This window comes from Delphinus delphis, chromosome 11, assembly GCF_949987515.2.
Source record: "Delphinus delphis chromosome 11, mDelDel1.2, whole genome shotgun sequence".
NCBI lineage: Eukaryota > Metazoa > Chordata > Mammalia > Artiodactyla > Delphinidae > Delphinus > Delphinus delphis.
This window is the reverse complement of record NC_082693.1, coordinates 94176608-94196273: the sequence shown is the minus strand read 5'-3', so window position 1 is coordinate 94196273 and position 19666 is coordinate 94176608. Positions and strand designations below refer to the sequence as shown.

General features: G+C 38.0%; 1 protein-coding gene across 2 annotated transcripts in view; it reads left to right on the top strand.

Moving 5' to 3' along the window:
- The window catches only part of MRTFA (myocardin related transcription factor A), a 199854-nt gene that overhangs the window by 101891 nt on the left and 78297 nt on the right, over window positions 1-19666 (top strand). The window lies entirely within an intron of this gene.

Genomic DNA, 19666 nt, shown 5'->3' with positions numbered 1-19666 from the left:
GGTACCTGATGCATAGTATGCACTTAATAATAATTGTTGAGTAAATGATTTACAAAAAAATTTGGGATATGTTTTTGGAATATGCTTTAGGCAGGTATGTTCCTGAGGACATGCCTTTCAACTATTCTGTGTAGCATGCATTGCAGTAACTAGTGCAGTGGTTTTCAAGGTGTGGTCTGGGGACCTCTGGGCATCCCTGAGACCTTTCCAGCGGATGTGAGATGGAAGCTCTTTATATATTTATACTGAGGTGTTATTTGCCTTTTTTACTATTGTCCACTCATGGGTGTACTGTGTAGTTTTCCAGAGCTACACGCTGGTATGATATCTCAACAGATTGAATGCAGTATCATGTATGAAAATTCAGCTGTCTTAGTAAGTTGTATGTTACAGAGATTTGCAAAAATGGTAAAATGGCACTCTTTTTGCTTTTTTTTTGTTGTTTTGGAAAATAATTATATTCATAAAAAGATGTATGTTAACATATAGTGGGTTTATTGCTGTTTTTTAAAGAAATAAATATTTTAAATGCTTTCAGTTTTAATTTCTTATATGATAAGTAGTAATAGATATAACTCATATAAACAAAAGCTCTTTGAAATTATCAGTAACTGTAAGAGGGCAAAGGAGTCCTGATGTCAAAAAGGTTGAGAAGAATAGGGGTATAGTGTTCAAGAGCATAGACTTTGGAACCCAGGTTTCTTAGCTCTGCCACTACTACCAGCTCTGTGACCTTAGGCAAATTACTTAACCTCTCTGTGCCTGTTGGTGCGTCTGTTTAAAAAAAAAAGGTAATAATATCAATACCAACCCCAAGAAGTTGTAAGTATTAAATAACTTAATGTATGTAAAATGCTTATAACAGTTCCTGGTACATAATAAATGCTGTATGGTTTTTGATGATCTTGTGGTTGTTTTTGGTTTTTGTTGTTGGGCTTTGAATACTATTAGGTGCAGATAGTTCTTATTTCTTCCTGGATATTCTGACAACTTGCCACAACTCTCTTGATATTTGGCAACTCATAAATTTTTTAAAAATATCTTTCTTCTTTAATCTTTTTTTTTCTTTTTTTTTCTTCTTTAATCTTGAAGTACTTCTGGAAATTTGTTCTAAAGATATTTAAAAAGGTATATGTGTGTGTGTGTGTGTATGTATATATATATATAAGGATGCTCATAGCAGTATTTTTTTAACATCTTTATTGGAGTATAATTGCTTTTCAATTTCGTGTTAGTTTCTGCTGTATAACAAAGTGAATCAGCTCTATGTATACATATGCATATACATCCCCAGCAGTTTTCTTTATGATAGAAAAAACAGAAACAAACAGAAACAACCAATATTTTAGCAATAGAGTATTGGTTAAATAACTTATGATATATTCATATAATTGGTACTAATGTAGTCATAAGGTTATTTAAAGATGTGGGAAAATGTTTACCATTTATCCATATAATCCTAAAAAATGGCTATAAGGATATACATCAGAATATTAAAACTGTCTCTGAGTAGTGGGATTTCACAGTGGATTTTTTTTTCTTCCTTTGAGTTTTCCTGTATCTTTCTAATTTTCCATCTTAAGCATATATTTCTGTTGTATTGATATAAAGCTCATATTAAATAGGTGTGTGTATGTGTGTGTATGTACATGTAGGTAGTTGAAAGAGGCAGAAAATGGCTGGAAGGGTAGTGTCTTGGATCAGGAGCTAGAGCTGTTGATTTTGGGACCTCTGCCGTCAAAGCACTCCATTGACCAAACAGTGAATGATAAGGAGGCACTCCATCCCATTAGGCTGTTCCATCTGACCAGTCTAGTTTGTCTAAACGTCTTTTATATTTTTTGCCTTTGTTTCTATTTTGTAAGATTTATTGAAATTTATCTTCGCAGTGTTTGTATTAGGTCATGTTCTTGGCAGAGCTGCAGATCCTTCCCGTGCATGGTAACTTACTCTCAATTTGCTGAACCTTTCAGCAAAGTTTTTATGAACTAAAAACACACTAAGTTTTTTTGTTTGTTTTTGATGGGTATGAAAAATCTGAGTTCTCTTAGGCATAAAATAGTGGTTTTAGTATAAAATGTTTCAGTTGTTTAAAAGTACCTTTCTGTAGTATATTTTGTTCTTTGTAGGGTAGGTGTGAAAATCCTCTTAACAGTCCATCTACTCTTTATCAGAAAGCCAAAATTCATATCCCCTCATCTTTGCCTTGTAGATAGGAACTGAAGCACTTATACTGAAGAATTATATTCCTCAAATCAGTGCCATAAGACTAATTTATAAAATATTTGGCTGTGTAGAGTATTGAAAATTTATGGTGTTAACATTAAGTAGGCTATCCAAACAGATGCTATAACCTTGCTAACCCTTCTAACACCTTGCTACTCAAAGTGTGTTCCAAGGACCAGCATCATCTGTATCACCTGGGAGCCTGTTAGGAATGCACAATCTCAGGCTCCACTTCAGACATGCAATCAGAATCTTTATTTTAACAAGGTCCTCAGGTGCGTATTAAAGTTGAAGCGTGTTGTTCCAACAGATATTTTTATTGACTTCGTTTTGGAGGTGAACAGGTGAAAGAAGTAAAGACGATCTGTTGGTGTATTTTTTTTTTTTAAAAAAGGAGCAAACTGTTGATACATAAAACACACCTGGGACAGCTCTCCAAAGAATCATGCCGAGTGAAAAAGCTAATCCGAAAAGGTTACATATATGATTCCATTTGTATAACATTCTTTTTTTTATGTTTCAAACTATTTTTTGTTAAGAAGTATGACTAGGAATATAATTACACACACACACACACACACATAGTGTTTCTAAAAGAGTATTACCAAATTACAAATATTAAAAAGTCCTAAAACTGGGAAAAATAGCAAGCATTTATAGCTATTTCACACACATCATTCCAACAAAAATTATTTGTGAAATTCACGTTTTTAAGGCACAAAGTAATTTAACTTTCAAAGATATGGGTTTTCCCAACTAGCATTCGAAGATGTTTAAAGCTGTACTCCAAATCCCTTAAAAACATATTGAAGAGACATATAAAATCAAGTCATGACATTAGAACTATTGAACAGTGGGCTGCCCAAGCATTTTCCCTTAGGGAAAATAGGTAGAGTACTTAAAATGATTTTTTCCATTAGGTATAGCAATGAATCAATTTGAAATTACTGAGTACCCAGCATTGTAGCACGGAGGAATAATGTGTATAACATTCTTGAAATGACAAAATGATAGTTATTGAGAACAGATTGATGCCTCTTGGGGACTGAGATGGGGTGATGCTGGGAGGAAAGTAATTGTGGCTATCAAAGGTCAACATGAGGGATCCTTGTAGTGATGGAATATTCTGTATCTTGACTGTATCAGTGTCAGTATCATGGTTGTAATGTTGCACTATAGTTTTGCAAGCTGTTATCATTGAGGGGGGAACTGGGTGAAGGGTAAACCAGATCTCTGAATTATTTCTTAAAACTGGGTGGGAATCTATAATCATCTCAAAATAAAAAGTTTAAGAAAACACAGACAGTTTGGCATCTTTTCAAAAAGTTAAACAGATTTACCATATGACCCAGAAGTTCTACTCCTAGGTGTATACGCAAGAAAACTGAAAACATCGCTCCACACAAAAACTTGTACACAAATGTTCATAGCAGCATTAGCCAAAAGTGGAAACACCCCAAATGCCCATCACTTAATGAATGGATAAACAAAATGTAGTATATTCTTATAATGGAATATTATTCACCAATAAAAAGGAATGAAGTACTAAACTATTCTAAAAAATGGATGAACCTTGAAAACATGCCAAGTGACAGAAGATAGACACAAAAGGCCACATATTGTATAATTCCATTTATATGAAATGTCCAGAATAGGCAAATCCATAGAGACAGAAAGATTAGTGGCTGCCAGGACTTGGTGGTGGGGGGTAGGACAGTGATGGGGAATGACTGTTAATAGATGCGGATTTCTTGGGGGTAATGAAAATATTCTGGAACTAGATAGTGGTGATGGTTGTACAACTTTGGGAATATTCTAAAAACTACTGAATTATAGACTTTGAATGGGTGAATTGAATAGAATGTGAATGATACCTCAATTTAAAAAAAAGTCTGAGGAAAACAATGCAGCTTTCTCTAAGAGTGACAGGTAGCCTATCAGTTGTTGCTTGGGGCCAGAAGCGGAAAGAGAAGTTAACTACAAAGGGGCATAAGAGCACTTCAGGGGGTGAAAATGTCATGTATCTTGAGTGTCATATTGGTTACGCAGGTGTATACATTTGTCGAAAGGCATTGAACTTGTATGCTTAAAATGGGTAAATCTGTCATATCTAGATTAAACTTCAATAAAATTGATTTCAAAAACTTGTAAAATTATCTCTGATTGTTTTAAGCTTAAAGTCACCTTTACATTAAAACTCTCTCATCTTTATAAATACAAGGCTAACAACTGTTTAAAAAATTAACTTCGTGGACTCTGACTTCTATTGCTAATTTCTATCTCCCTTTTCCATTTAGTCAGTTTACAAAGTGAAATTAGATTGATCATTTTCAGTCAGACTGTACTCTTACGCTTTTGAACTATTGTGATTCTGTTGCTGTGCTTTTCAAAACCTATGAGTGGGTGTGATTATTCTAAAAAATTTTTTAAAGTTTAAAGTTCGTGGAACATTTTATGGGCTTTTGTTGCTTTTTTCCTTTTATGAACAACAGAAAAATGTTCCGTTGGGTATAACAACTCAGGTTGGTTGATTGCCTTTCACCTTCATATACTCTGGAGTACCCTGAGCTAATTTGGGCACCAGGAGATTGGAGTTAAAATTACTCTCGAAGGAAGTAAGCCAAAAGGAGAAAAGGAGGTAGCACTGCTAGGTAATGCTTAAAAAAACAAAACACAACAAAACCCCAAGTGGGAGAACTTCTTTCCCACCCACATCACCTCTGTCTCCCTGATCTCTTGTCAGGAAGTGTGCCATATTACACAAAAACCTCCAAGGTTTGAGAACAGTTGTGGAAGATAATCTCTAAGTTAGCAAAACCAGCTCTGTAGGTGGTTCCTGAGCTTTCTCCCTGAGGTTTCCTTACCTTGCCCTCACTCATTTCTTGGGCCTAACCATGCCTAAACCCAGGAGTAGAGTACTTCCCATTTAAAATTCTCCACAGGTGAAGAAAGTTTTTATTATTTCCCTTAAGCATAGGCAAGACAGCCTTATATTTGAAAAACAAATCATTAAAATTTAGTAGAGATAGGAAACTATATTCAATATCTTGTAATAGCTATAATGGAAAATAATCTGAAACTATATATATGTATGTATATAACTGAATTACTTTGCTGCAGATCTGGAACTAACACAATATTGTAAATCAACTATACTTAAATAAAAATCCCTTTAATATGTTAACATAGATAACATGTTTTAAGAAAAATAGCTATATTTTCTAAAATAAAAAATTAGTAAGAGAATGGCATTGTTTTACATTTTTGCATCTCTCTTTAATATGTGGCTTAATAGAAGAAAGAAAAAAAAAAAAAACTAGTAGAGACCAAACAGGACAATGCAACAAACCACAAAACATAAGAGACACATTTATAGAGTATGGAATTCTAAGTAGATTTTATAAGAATTCCAGGAAAAATATAGAAATATATTTAAAATAAAATAATAGTAGCTAACACATTTTAAATGGGATTTACCATGTGCCAGTGTTCCAAGCTCCTTACATATATTAGCTCTTTTAATCTTTGCCATAACTATGTGAAATGGATGCTCTCATTATCCCATTTTACAGATGGTGAAATTGAGGGGCAAAGTAGTTAAAGGAACGTGTCCACACACCTGGTAAGTGGTAGAACTAAGATTGCACCCAGATGGTCTGGCTTCAGAATCCATGCTCTTTACCACTACATTATATGCTTTCCACGTGAACTTTTATCCCCCAATAAATATATAGTAGCTCTTGTCAGGTACCCAGCTTGTCTAGGTTCCTTGTCCTGTTCTTTCATTACATAGCCTACCTTCTTTTTTACCCTCTTCCCTCCCTGCCTTATCCCCCGCACCCCCAGAACACTATGACATAATTGTTAAACACATTTCTAACTTTTTTCTTTTTGAATATCTGTATTAAATTTTCTTGTCCTAGATCTCCTCTCTACATAGGGATGACCTTTTCCCCTACATTTAACCCTACTTAGAAAGCCTTCATACAAGCCCTAACCTTTGCCTAGAGGCTTCCCTCTTTTTAACAGTGATTCTTGTACCTGTTCATGAGGATTAGAAAGGACGCTATTTTGAATTGCAATGTAGCAAGTTTTCTGACTCAACACCCATGGCCCAAACCAGCTTCATATGTTTGAAACTAAGCAAAACCTCCTGAGTGTGTTGCCATAAACGTGCATTAGAAATTTTTTCCGATGTTGCAAATAGTTTCTGTGGGTAGGAAGTAAATTTAAATCTGTATATCTTTAGAGTAGGAACATTTTCTGTGTGAACGTCCTTGCTGACTCTGGTAAGAAAAAACGGTCCCCTTGCCTCCTTCCCCCTTTTCTTCTGAGCTCTGTAGTATAGAGCTTTCAGAACATCCTAACAGCTGAGTTTTATATCTGCTAAGTCAGTCCAGATGTTTGCAAATAATCTCCCATTAGTTTTATGCTAAAGATCCCCTTGCAGCTTGGCTTTTGGTCAACTGACTCAGTGTTACTAAATTTATATTTAATCCCAACTAAGGTGGTTAGTATGAATGTTTTTAGAAAAGTCTTGATAAATTTGAAGGAAAACTATTTTTTTGATGTACTCTTAGAATTTCATAGGTGTTACATGAAAAGTGTTTGAGAATCTAGAAAAACGTGGTCCCCTGCATAGGGATCATATGCTAGTTTAGATAGTTTAGGATAAGAGCTTAGATATCTAGTTCTGAAGTCAGTATTTGTACTCATGAAATAGTAGGTGAGTTTCTCAGCGTTCATGGTTCATTTTCTCCATTCCTGCCTCTTCCTCCAGCTGCACCTCCTGATCGTCTTCCTTTTGCTTTCTAGGTTCTATCCTTCCTTAGGGTCTCAGAGAATGCCCCCCTAGCGTGTCCCTCCCCTCTGCTTATTTTCATTCTTTCTCATTCTCTCTTTCTTCATGCATTTATACTTAGAGATTATATGTTTATTTGTGGGACTTCTTGATTGTTTAATGTGTGTTTCCCTCGCTAGTTTATAAACTGTATGAAGGCCTTACCTATTATTGTCCATTTTAATTTTATCTTACCTATTAATTTTGTTTTGCCACTTTGTATCTAGCATCTCTAGCTTGATACCTAGTTGGTGCTGAATAAATGTTAATGAGTGAATGAAGTGAACGTGAAATATTGGAGAGATTGGGAAGAAAGCCACTCTTGGAACATTTGGTATTAGGTTCCCCAACCCAACTATTTCTTGAAGAGCAAGTACAGAGTATCCTGCTAAGGATGAGTCTCTAGTTCCTTTATAAGATGTAGAGGGTCATGGTTTTTTGTACCGCCTTTCCCTCTCCATCATTCATTTTGAGAAAAGTCATTCTCAATTTTTGTGAAATTGTCAAGATATATAAACTACAGAGTATTTGTATCTCTGTCACTAGATACACTTCTGCCCCAAGTTGAACCAAAAGTTATCTCTTGCTTCAAGTAAGGAGCTAGTACATATTTGGGAGCATTATGTATTGGCCAGTTGATTAGAGAATTTAAATTTTTTCCTTTTTAATATACTTAATTTTGTCTGAGGCTTTGGGAGATCATCATGGCATATTTAAGTCAAAGGACTTAATTTTTATTAAAGAGGCAAGCATTCATTTTGCAATTTAAAAGCTCAAGCTCAAACCAAGAGTTTAATGTCTGAATACTTCTGCTTCTTGCCCACTGATTTCTTACCTCCTGCATTTCAGAGTACTCTTGTGAGATATGTGGCGCTCCTGAAAGCGCTTGTCTCAGTCTACTCAGTTTCAAAAATTGTTTTCATAAGAACATTAGACAGCCTTAAACTTGGCGTGCTGGTAGTGGGACTAAAGTACCACAAACAGACTTTATTCCTAGGAAAACTTTCCTTCCTTCTAATTTCTTTCTTTTGTTACTTTAGGCTTTCTAAATTATCTTTGTTCTTTGGAGGTGTTTGGAAATTTCTTTTCCTAGTAAAAGAGTTACATAAAATAAGATTTAGAAAATGTATAGTTTAACAAATGCTCTTGTACACTCTTCATAATAAAGACGGATCAGTTAGTTCACAAATTACTTTAAAGATGCAAATTGCTAAGTGGTGGTGTTGTGGGTTCTTGGCTTTGCAGGATGTCATCCCTTTTAGCCCTGTAGCTAAATATCAAGAGGCTACATGTTCAAACATAAAGCATTAGCCTCTGCCAACATTACATCAGCTCTACAGAACCTCACTGGCTAATTATCCCCTGGGACTAGGACATGGATTTGGCAGCTTGTGAAGGCTGCTATTTCCAATTTCTCCCTTCCTGGCTGTGACATATCCCAAAGGAATGAAGTTGAGAAATAACCATCTTCTTCTGAAAACTCTCAACCTCTCATTCCCACAGTGGTTCTCATGGTCAGGGATAGAAGATCCCTTCCACTTGAGGAGTCCTTGTAGCTGATGATATATTCTTTAAGTAGTGGCCAAGGTACCCTGAATGAGCCATGGAAGGGTGATGGCAAGGAGCCTCATGTTCCTTGAGGTATGTTTCTGGGTGGTTGTCTATGAGAATCCTAGTGCTTTTGTTGGGATCCTCTTTATATTGCCAGAATTGAAGAAGCTGGAAGTCCAGGATTGGGGACCATATGTGATCATCATCATGTGTTAGTTGACATTCAGTGTAAGAATTAGTGTAGACATTTAACATCTCCTTTAATGAGCATCTGTCAAGTAACTTTCTTGAGAGCAACTGTGGATAGTCAAAAGAACTGTACGATCTTAATCTTTTTTAGTCTCAATTTCTTCACCATAAAATAAAGATGTAGTACCTGCTTTATTTTCCTCAGAAGGTGTTGTGAGGGTGGAATGAGGTAACACATGTGAACAGTGTCAACAAGAACACTGCTGACTACTAGTCACCCTATGCAGTGGGCCCATTTTAGGCCTCCTCTTACTTGACTTTTCTTTACCATTTGACCCTATTCAGTGCTCTCTCCTTATTCTATACTACTCAGGGTTCTTTGTGTAATCTTGGTTAATCTAAGCATAAAATCAATTTTTTGGAAGAGTACTGGATAGTGCACAGCCTTAATAAGAAGGCTGTCTAACAAAGGTTGGAAAGTGAGCAGAAACTGAGCGAGGCAAGACATAGCGAAGACCATGCCACAGGACTAGTCTGCTGAGGACTCTGTCACTGGCACTGCTTACTGGACTTTCTCTGCCACTGCTGCTGGCCTGGTCTCCAGTGAATGCCTGCAGCTATTGGCAGTGCCACCGGTAGATACTTGCCATAGTGCCAGGGATAATTTCTGATTATATTTTCCACATTTGTGTCATTCCCCAATTTTCAAAGTTCTGGATGAGAGGATCTGATTGGCTGGACTTGGGTTGTATTTGTGAGCTGGATGCCAGGATGCAGAGAGAGGGACTCTGTAGTAGGAAGAGAGGCCTGCCTTCCCCCTATCTTGGAATTTCCCCCAAATAGGAAAGGTATTCAGATCTGGGCAGCTAAACTATAGACAGCATTCTCTCTTCAACTTGCCTTCTACCTCTCTGTCCACTGTTGAATCTCTTTTGCAGTCTTCTCTTCTTCTTCCTGTCCCTTAAATGTCAGTTTCTCCCAGGGTTAGTCCGTGACCCATTTTTCTTCTCAGTCTGCACATTCTCCCTAGCAATCTCATCCCAACTCGTGGCTTCAGCTACCACTTATTCAGGATGTCTGCATCTATATCTCTAGCCCCACCATATTTCCTGAGCTCTAGTAGCTTCATTTAATCTACTGCTTCTTTCCACCTGGACATCTAGACGACTACGTACACTTCAGGCTTTTACAGATTTAAAGTTGCTGTTACCAGTCCCCACGACTACCCCTGCGTTCCCTAACTCGAGACCAGTTTCCTACCCAGAAAATTAGGAGTCATTCTCAATTCCTCTTTGCCTATATTCCTCACATCTGTTTGGTCTCTGAGTTCTGTAGATTCTCCCTTTACTTTGACTTCTCGTATTTTGTCTCACTGCCCTAGATCAGACTGTCATCGTTTCTCACTGTGGTTTCAGTAGCCTTCTTACTAGTCTCTCTGCCTATAACCTGGTTCTTCTGTAGTCTGCCCTTCCTACAGCTACCAAGATACTTTTTCTTACAATCAATTCTAATCATTTTATTTTTCTCAGAATGCTTCGATTTCTTATGGGGTAAAATTTAAACTGTTATACTTTATTATATTGTCTATTTGGCCTCTGACTAATTATCCTCCTATCACTTCTAACTTCACAGTCTCCAGCAGTGCTAAACTGCTTTTAGTTTCCAGAACATTCTGTGCTCTTTTAACTTTCTATTCCTTTGCATATAATCTTCCCTCTGCCTTGACCGTTCCTCTCTCTGTTTGCCAGCCGACTAACTTCTGCTCAAGTCCCAGCTCCAGGGCTCCCTCTTCCAAGTTGCATGCTGTCTTTGATTCCAGATGGGCTTAGGTGCTCCTTCTCCTGTGCTCTTCCTGTACTTGGGACAGACCTCCAGAGGGTTAGTTTTATTGCATTATTGTTCCTAGCAGAGCTCAGCAGTAAGCTCCTTGAATGCAGGGATGGTGTCTCATTTCTATATCCACAGTTCCTGTCACACAGCAGGTACATAATAATTTAATTTATTTAAGGACTAAATGAATGAAAGTACTTTGAAAGGGGAAGTGCTGTACAGATGTAACAATATTTTCATTATTAGCATTTTCTTGTAAGCATTAGGCCCTTTCTAACTCTAAAGTTCTGTGATCTATAAATGAGTTCTGAGGGGACAATTCTGATTTTTAAAATTAATTAATTGATTAATTTGGCTGTGCCGGGTCTTAGTTGCGGCATGCAGGATCTAGTTCCCTGACCAGGGGTCAAACCCGGGCCCCCTGCATCGGGAGCTCGGAGTCCCAGCCACTGGACCACCAGGGAAGTCCCAACAATTCTGATTTTATTTCATTCTTTTATCTATCTGCAGGCGGTCAGAAGCCCAAGAGCCCTCCCAGCCCCTCAGATGAGTTTGCTTTCTCTATGATCAGCCTTATACTCTTTCCCCAAGAAGTTGATTAAACATACTTTCCTATGGTTTTTTCAGCCTTCCACCTAATACACATTTTAATCCTAAATAATGATTTGCTTCATATGTGATTACATTTCCTTACCCCACAACCACCAATTCAATCATTTTGCTTTAGTTGCTCTAGTTATCATAAAGTATACAGTGGCTGGAAATGTACACATTATCAGTATTCTAGAGATTCTCTGAAGAACCTAGAGAATTATCTATTTGGCTGGACTGCTGGTTCTGCAGTTGCCTTTTCTCCTATCCCACAGTTCTCATCCTGGTTCTGTGCTTCTACCAGGGGCCTTGGCAAAACAAGCAGTGTATAGTTTAACTTCACTCATACTTTATTTTTTAGGACTTGGCGGTTGTCTCTTGATTTATTGCACTGGGAAGAATAAGTTTTGATTTTTCTTTTCTTTTTCTTTCTTGTTCCTCCCTCTGAGGGAGCCTGCGTCATTGAGAAATGTTTAACCTCATGGCCTTGCACTGGGGCTGGAAATTTGCCTAAGGGAACTTGAAGCTGGTAGTGTTTTTACTCAGATTCCCCCTATGGGGAGGGGGATTTCAGCAGGGCCTGCCAAAACAGAAAGATGTTGGGAAATTTTTTAGTAGCAAAGCTATTGCCGTTAGGTTACTGAAAGTATTTAGAGAGTTTTCTGGAGAGAAGCTTAGGCATTTTGAAATCCCTCTGGGAGAAAGCTGTAGCTTTACCAGGTACAAACAAAAATTCAGGCTGAGAAACTTAGCTTCTCAGATGTGTGGTATGTTGTTATAAGAAAACTTTGACCAGTTGGATGAGAAAGAGAAGCTAACCATAGTTTGAGGAGTTTACAAACTCTCACTTAGGGAAAATAGCCATAGGCTGGGGCAAATCTCTATGGACTGTGGGAAGAATTTGGCTTTTTATCAATTCTGGATTATCCTAAGAGTAGATCATCACAGGGATTTTCTTTGGCAAGCCTCTTGTTCAGATTCTTATTGATATTGTCACTCTATCTATTTACAAAAGCACTTTGTTGATACAAACAAGATATTTGCCCAGTGAGAGTTAGAATAGATGATCTTTTGTGCCCAAACAATGATCTCCCTATTAGGAGAAGGTGAGATCCAGTGAATGTTTAGAATATGACTACCTCTGCTTATTTTTATCTTTGTGTCACCGATGAAAAGTTATACAGTTGTTTGCCAGTATGGAATGATAAGCTGTGCAGGCTCTGGACTTTGACAAGGGAAGAATTGTGCAGTTAGACCATTTGTGGCAGCTTTGTGACTTCCTGGAAAATTGGAAACAACTGCATAGTACTTAATACAAATATAGGCATTCCTGCCCACTCTAAAAGATAGTTGGACTCATCCGGCCGGTTGTCTTTCTATACACTGGCTCTTCTGTTAGCCTGGATGATTGAGGGTTGATAATATGCATGGCTAACGAGACTTCTCTTTTAATCAGCAAGTATTTATTTATTACTGATTATATATATACTTAGCACTCTGGTAGGTACTGTGGGGGATTCCTGAGAAGTAGAAGGAATGATTCTGAGACTCAAGAAATTTGCATTCTTGTTGGAGATAACAGTAGTAAGTGAGGATTATAAAATCCTAAGAAAAAAGAAAGAAATGAGGTCAGGAAAACTTCACAATGGAGGTAAGATTAGAGCTGGACCTAAGAGGAAAAGTGCTGTTAGCAAAGGTAACAGGAGTCGGAGGAGGGAAGGGTTGAATCAGATGGCGTTCAGGTAGGAGGAGTATCCTAAGGCAAGGTCTGGAAACTAGACTAGGCTGGTGTGTCAGAAGAATAAGGTTTCACCTTGATTGGAATAGGAGGTATGGTATAGTTGGAAGAGAACATTGGGTTGAATAGATAATAAGGAGCTGGATAATCGAAGACCTTGAATGTTAAATTGGAGAGTTTGGCCTTAATCGGATAGTGGGGAGTCATTTTTAAGCTCTTGAGTAATTATTTATATTTCTTTCAGTAATTACTATTATTATTATTATTTTTTGGAGTATAATTGCTCCACAATGGTGTGTTAGTTTCTGCTATACAATGAAGTAAATCAGCTGTATGCAGACACATATCCCCTCCCTCTTGGACCTCCCTCCCACCCTCAATAATTATTTTTTAAATTGAAATTTTGGTTGAGATAACTGTAGATTTACAGGCAGTTGTAAGAAATAATACAGAAATAATACAGAGAGATCCTTTGTACACAATAATTACTTTTTAAGTGCTAAGTTTGTGAGAGTCGCTTCAAAGCTCACATAAATGTATAAGATGTTATACCTGGCTTTTCACAAGCATACAGGGAAAGGATATGTGTACACATCCTTTTTTTAGAAAAGATTTATTTATTATTATTTATTTTTGGCTGTGTTGGGTCTTCGTTGCGGTGCGTAGGCTCTTCGTTGTGGCACATGGGCTTCTCTCTAGTTGTGACATGTGGGTTTTCTCTTCTCTGGTTGTGGTGCGCAGGCTCCAGGGCAAGTGGGCTCTGTAGTTGTGGTGCACGGGTTCCAGGGCATGTGGGCTCTGTAGTTGTGGCGCTCAGGTTCCAGAGCACGTGGGCTCTCTAGTTTGTGGCACACGGGCTCTAGTGAGGCGCACGAGCTCAGTAGTTATGCCACGCAGGCTTAGTTGCTCTGCGGCATGTGGGATTTTAGTTCAAACCCACGTCGCCTGTGTTGGAAGGCGGATTCTTTACCACTGGACCACCAGGGATGTCCCTACATCCTTTTTAGTAGATACTGTTTAACAAAATATGAAGCATAACATGTGTGCCCTATGAGCAGGGCTCTTAGAGAAACAGTGAATCACTTTTGGGAGGGGTTTAGGAAAGGCTTGTAGTGCTGGTGCCATGTGAAATTATTCACTCAGCCCCTCATACATCCCAGGGCCTGTGCCAGGTGCTAGGGGTGCAGAGGTGAGCAAGATAGACATGGCTCTTATCCTCGTGCAGCCTGAAATTTATTGGTGAAGGTAGACAAGTAATTACAATAAAATAGAATGGGAGTTATAATGGGAAATTCAGAATGCCATGGGAGAGCAGAGCAGGGGGATCCAAACAATTCTAGGGTACATCGTAGGAAGGTCTCACAGAGGGAGGGATATTTAAGCTATGATCTGAGGGATGTTCCAGCAGAGAGGACAATGTGAACATCTGAAGGTGAGAAGTAAAACAGCACCTTCAAGGAACTAATGGACTTCTCTTACAGCTGGTATATAGAGACAGTGTAGTATAATGGATTTGAGAGCGGGTTCTGGAACCTGACTGCCCGGGTTTACATCCTGGCCCTACCACTTACTAGTTGCCCTTGGACAGTTATTTAGTTGTGTCTCAGTTTCCCCATCTGAAAATCGACATAGCAGTAATTTCTACCCCATAGATTAGGACTAAGTGATTTCTGACGTATAATGCCCTTAGATTAGTGCCTGGCACACAGCATGTGCTCAGTACATGTTAGCTATTACTGCTGTTGCTGTGACTTCAGCTATAAAATGTGAAATGATGAATGGTAAGAATAACTCAGAAATTCAAGGGGGCCTTAAAAGACATGTTAGGAGTTTGGGCTTTATCCTCAGCGCAATGGGAAGTCATTGAAGGGCTTTGAGTAGAGGCATGACATTAGATTTGCATTTTAGAAAGATTATTCTGGTTTCATGTAGAAGATGAATTGAAGGGGCTTAAGAAAGATGGCAGGGAGACCAAATAAGAAGCAGTTGCAGAAGTCCAGGTGAGGGATGGTAGTCATGAGGAAATGGTTCAATTGAAAAGGCATTTGCTAATCCAGCCATTCAACAAATACTTATTGAATGCTTTCTGTGTGCCAGGTAGACTTCTCAATTCTGGAGATAGATGTCTCATGGAGTTTACGTTCTGTTGGTGAGAGGGAGGTAGTGACAATGAGCAAATATTAACATAATATTAGGAATGATAAGTGCTGTTTAGAAAAAGAAAGCAGAGAAAGGGGATAGATGGTAAGAGTCTGTAGCTAATTTAGAAATGGTGGTCATGGGAATTCCTTAGCGGTCCAGTGGTTAGGACTCTGCGCTTTCACTGCTGAGGGCACAGGTTTGATCCCTGATCAATGAACTAAGATCCCACAAGCCGTGGGGCACGGCCAAAAAAAAAGGAAAAGAAAAGAAAAGAAATGGTGGTCAGGGAAGGCCTTTTTGAGGAAGTGACACTTAAGTAGAGACCTGAATGAAGTGAGGGTTTTTCTGGGGAAAAACTTTCCAGGCACAAGTATGATCATGCTTAGCATGTTCAAGGACTAGTAAGGACAGGGAGGAAATATGAGTGAGGAACGCATGTGCCACAAGGACAGAGATCTTGTTCACCTAGAATTGCCTTGAGCAGCATCTGGCACATACACTCAATACTTGTTGATTGGATAGATGCGCAGGTGGATAGATGGAATTTCAAGTGAATGAACAAATAAATGATACATTCTCCCAAATAAGCCTGGAATCTAGGAAGATGGGGAGAAAGTTGTAGGTAAGCTTCCCAACTAGCATCTTTCTTTCTTATGAGAGGTTAAGAGAAAGGACTCTGTAGCTAGACTGTTAGGTTCAGATCCTGACTTTACCATCTGCTAGATGTGTGACCTTAGGCAAGTTACTTATCTTTTTGGTGCCTCAGTTTCTTCATCTGAAAAATGGGAACAACAGTAGTACCTACCTCATGGGGTCATTGCAGGGTTTCTCATCCTCCGCACTATTGACATTTGGGGCTGGATAATTCTGTGTTGTGCGGGCTGTCCTGTGCGTTGTAGGGTGTTTAGCAGCGTCCTTGGCTGCTGCCTACTAGATGCCAGTAGCTCCCTCCAGTTGTAACAAGCAAAAATGTTTTCAGACATTGCCATATGTCTCCTTCTGGGCAAAATCACCCCGAGTTGAGAACCCTGGGTTTTTGTGAAGATTAAAGGAGCTGGTATGTGTAAAGCACCAAGAACAGTACCTGACATATGTGCTGTCATTAAGATTAGCATAATGACTTCTAGGGAAAAATAAGTGTTTCTCCTTGACAGCTTAGTCTCCCATTTGATTAAGTAAGTAACAAAAACTTTAAAGCACAGTTGCTGATGGAGTGTAAAAAAATGGGTTTGTCTATCTCCAATAAAATTTATTTATGCACGCTACCACTTTCTGTGGATGGAATTCCTTCTGTTCATTCAGGAAACTCTGGCCCTACCTTTAGATACAAAAATGTATCTCAATTGGAAGTTTCTTCAAGGTGGAGGAATGTTAGTAATAGGTTCTTTCCACAGGAACTGGGATTTGGGGCCACTTTTTTGTAAGGTAAGAATTTGGTTTCTAAGATTAGAGTATGCTTCTCTTTGGGTGCACAGTGGCTTTCAACAGCTGCTAATGGAAACCGTCATCTATCCTAGTCAGAACTCACCATCCATAATAAGCATGATCAGTATTTATTGTATTTGGCCATTGAAGAATTAAAATAATAGTGTGTTCAAGAACATTTTGTGGTTATAAATTTTTTTCCAGTTTCATTGAGAAACAGTTGACATACATCACTGTGTAAGTTTAAGGCAAACAGCATGATGGTTTGGTTTACATATATTCTGAAATGATTACCAAAAATAGGTTCACCAAACATCCAATAAAAAGAAAAGTAAGATGAAAAGAAAAAAGAAAACAAAATTTCCCCTTGTGATGAGAACTCTAAGGATTTACTCTCTTAACATTTCTCCTGTATGTCATACAGCAGTGTCAGCTATAGACATCCCATTGTGATCATGGTTACATTTTATAGAGTCCGTTTTCATTCCATATCATATGTGCTTGCTGCTAGCTAATGCATTGGGTTAGCTGTTTGCAAATAGTGTTTACCTTCGGTGTATCTTAACTTTGCTTAAGCTGTGAACGTGGTGATAAATGGGGAGCGTCATTAGTTTTAGAAATGTGGTATAGAAAAACATCAACTGACAAATGCAGCAATCAGAATGAGATAACTGAAGAAATCTTTTAAAGTCATAAGATCAGGAATAAGACAAGGATGCCCATTCTTGGCACTTTTATTCAACACAGTATTGGCAGTCTCAGCCACAGTAATCAGACAAGAAAAAGAAATAAAAAGAATCGAAACTGGAAAGGAAGAAGTAAAACTGTCACTGTTTGCAGATGACATGATGCTATATATAGAAAATCCTAAAGATGCCACCAGAGAATTACTGGAGCCCATGAATGAGTTTGGTAAAGTTGCAGCATACAAAATTAATATACAGAAATCTTGTATTTCTATACACTAACAACAAACTGTCAGAAAGAGAAAGTAAGGAAACAATCCTTTTTACCATCACATCATAAAGAATGAAATACCTAGGAATAAACCTACCTAGGAGGTAAAAGACCTGCTCAGAAAACTGTAAGACACTGATGAAAGAAATTGAAGACAAACAAGCAGATAGAAAGATATACCGTGTTCTTGGATTGGAAGAATTAATAGTGTTAAAATGACCATACTACCCAAGGCAGTCTACAGATTCAGTGCAATCCCTATCAAAATGCCAATGGCATTTTTCACTGAACTAGAACAAATAATTTTAAAATTTGTATGGAAACACAAAAGACCCCGAATAGCCAAAACAATCTTGAGAAAGAACAGAGCTGGAGGAATCACAGTCATACTCCCTGACTTCAAAAGTCATATTCCCTAAGTACAAAGCTGCAGTGCACAGAAACAAACACATAGATCAATGGAACAGAATAGAAAGCCCAGAAATAAACCCATGCACTTCTGGTCAATTAATCTATGGCAAAGGAGAAAAGAATATACAATGGAGAAAAGACAGTCTGTTCAATAAGTGGTGCTGGGAAAACTGCACAGCTACATGTAAAGAATGAAATTAGAACGTTTTTTAACACCATATACAAAAATAAACTCAGATTAAAGACATAAAGGTAAGACTGGAAACCATAAAACTCCTGGAAGAAAACATAGATAGACCACTCTGACATAAATCATAGCAGTATTTTTTTGGATCTGTCTCCTAAAACAAAGAAAATAAAAGCAAAAATAAAGATAGAACTTAATTAAATTTAAAAGCTTTTGCACAACAAAGGAAACCATCAACAAAATGAAAAGACAGCCTACTGAATGGGAGAAAATATTTGCAAATTATATGACCGATAAGAGGTTAATATTCCAAAATATATAAACAGCTCATACAACTCAATATCAAAAAAAATCAACCCCCCCCCCAAAAAAAAAACAATTTAAAAGTGAGCAGAAGACCTGAATAGACATTTTTCCAAAGAGGACATGCAGATGGCCAACAAGCATGTGAAAAGATGCTCAACATCACTAATCATCAGGGAATGCAAATCAAAACCACGAGATAACACCTCACATCTGGCAGAATGGCTGTCATCAAAAAGAACACAAATAACAACGTTGGCGAGCAGAAGCAAGAAGAACAACCACCCTGCAGCCTGTGGAACAAAAACCACATTCACAGAAAGATAAACAAGATGAAAAGGCAGAGCTATGTACCAGATGAAGGAACAAGATGAAACCCCAGAAAAACAATTAAATGAAGTGGAGATAGGAAACATTCCAGAAAAAGAATTCAGAACAATGATAGTGAAGATGATCCAGGACCTCAGAAAAAGGATGGAGGCAAAGATCGAGAAGATGCAAGAGATGCTTATTAACAAAGACCTAGAAGAATTGAAGAACAAACAAACAGAAGTGAACAATACAATAACTGAAATGAAAAATACACTAGAAGGAATCAGGAGGAGAATAACTGAGGCAGAAGAACAGATAAGTGACCTGAAAGACAGAATGATGGAATTCACTGCTGTGGAACAGAATAAAGAAAAAAGAATGAAAAGAAATGAAGACAGCCTAAGAGACCTCTGGGACAACATTAAACACGACAACATTCGCATTTTAGGGGCCCCAGAAGGAGAAGAGAGAGAGAAAGGAGCCAAGAAAATATTTGAAGAGATTATAGTAGAAAACTTCCTAACATGGGAAAGGAAATAGCCACCCAAGTCCAGGAAGCACAGAGAGTCCCAGGCAGAAAACACCAAGACACATAGTAATCAAATTGACAAAAATTAAAGACAAAGAAAAATTATTGAAAGCAACAAGGGAAAAACGACAAATAACATACAAGGGAACTCCCATAAGGTTAACAGCTGATTTCTCAGCAGAAACTCTACAAGCCAGAAGGGAGTGGCATGATACATTTAAAGTGATGAAAGGGAAGAACCTACAACCAAGATTACTCTACCCAGCAAGGATCTCATTCAGATTTGATGGAGAAATCATAAGCTTTACAGACAGGCAAAAGCTAAGAGAATTCAGCACCACCAAACCAGCTCTACAGCAAATGCTAAAGCAATTTCTCTAAGTGGGAAACACAAGAGAAGAAAAGGACCTAGAAAAACAAACCCATTAAGAAAAT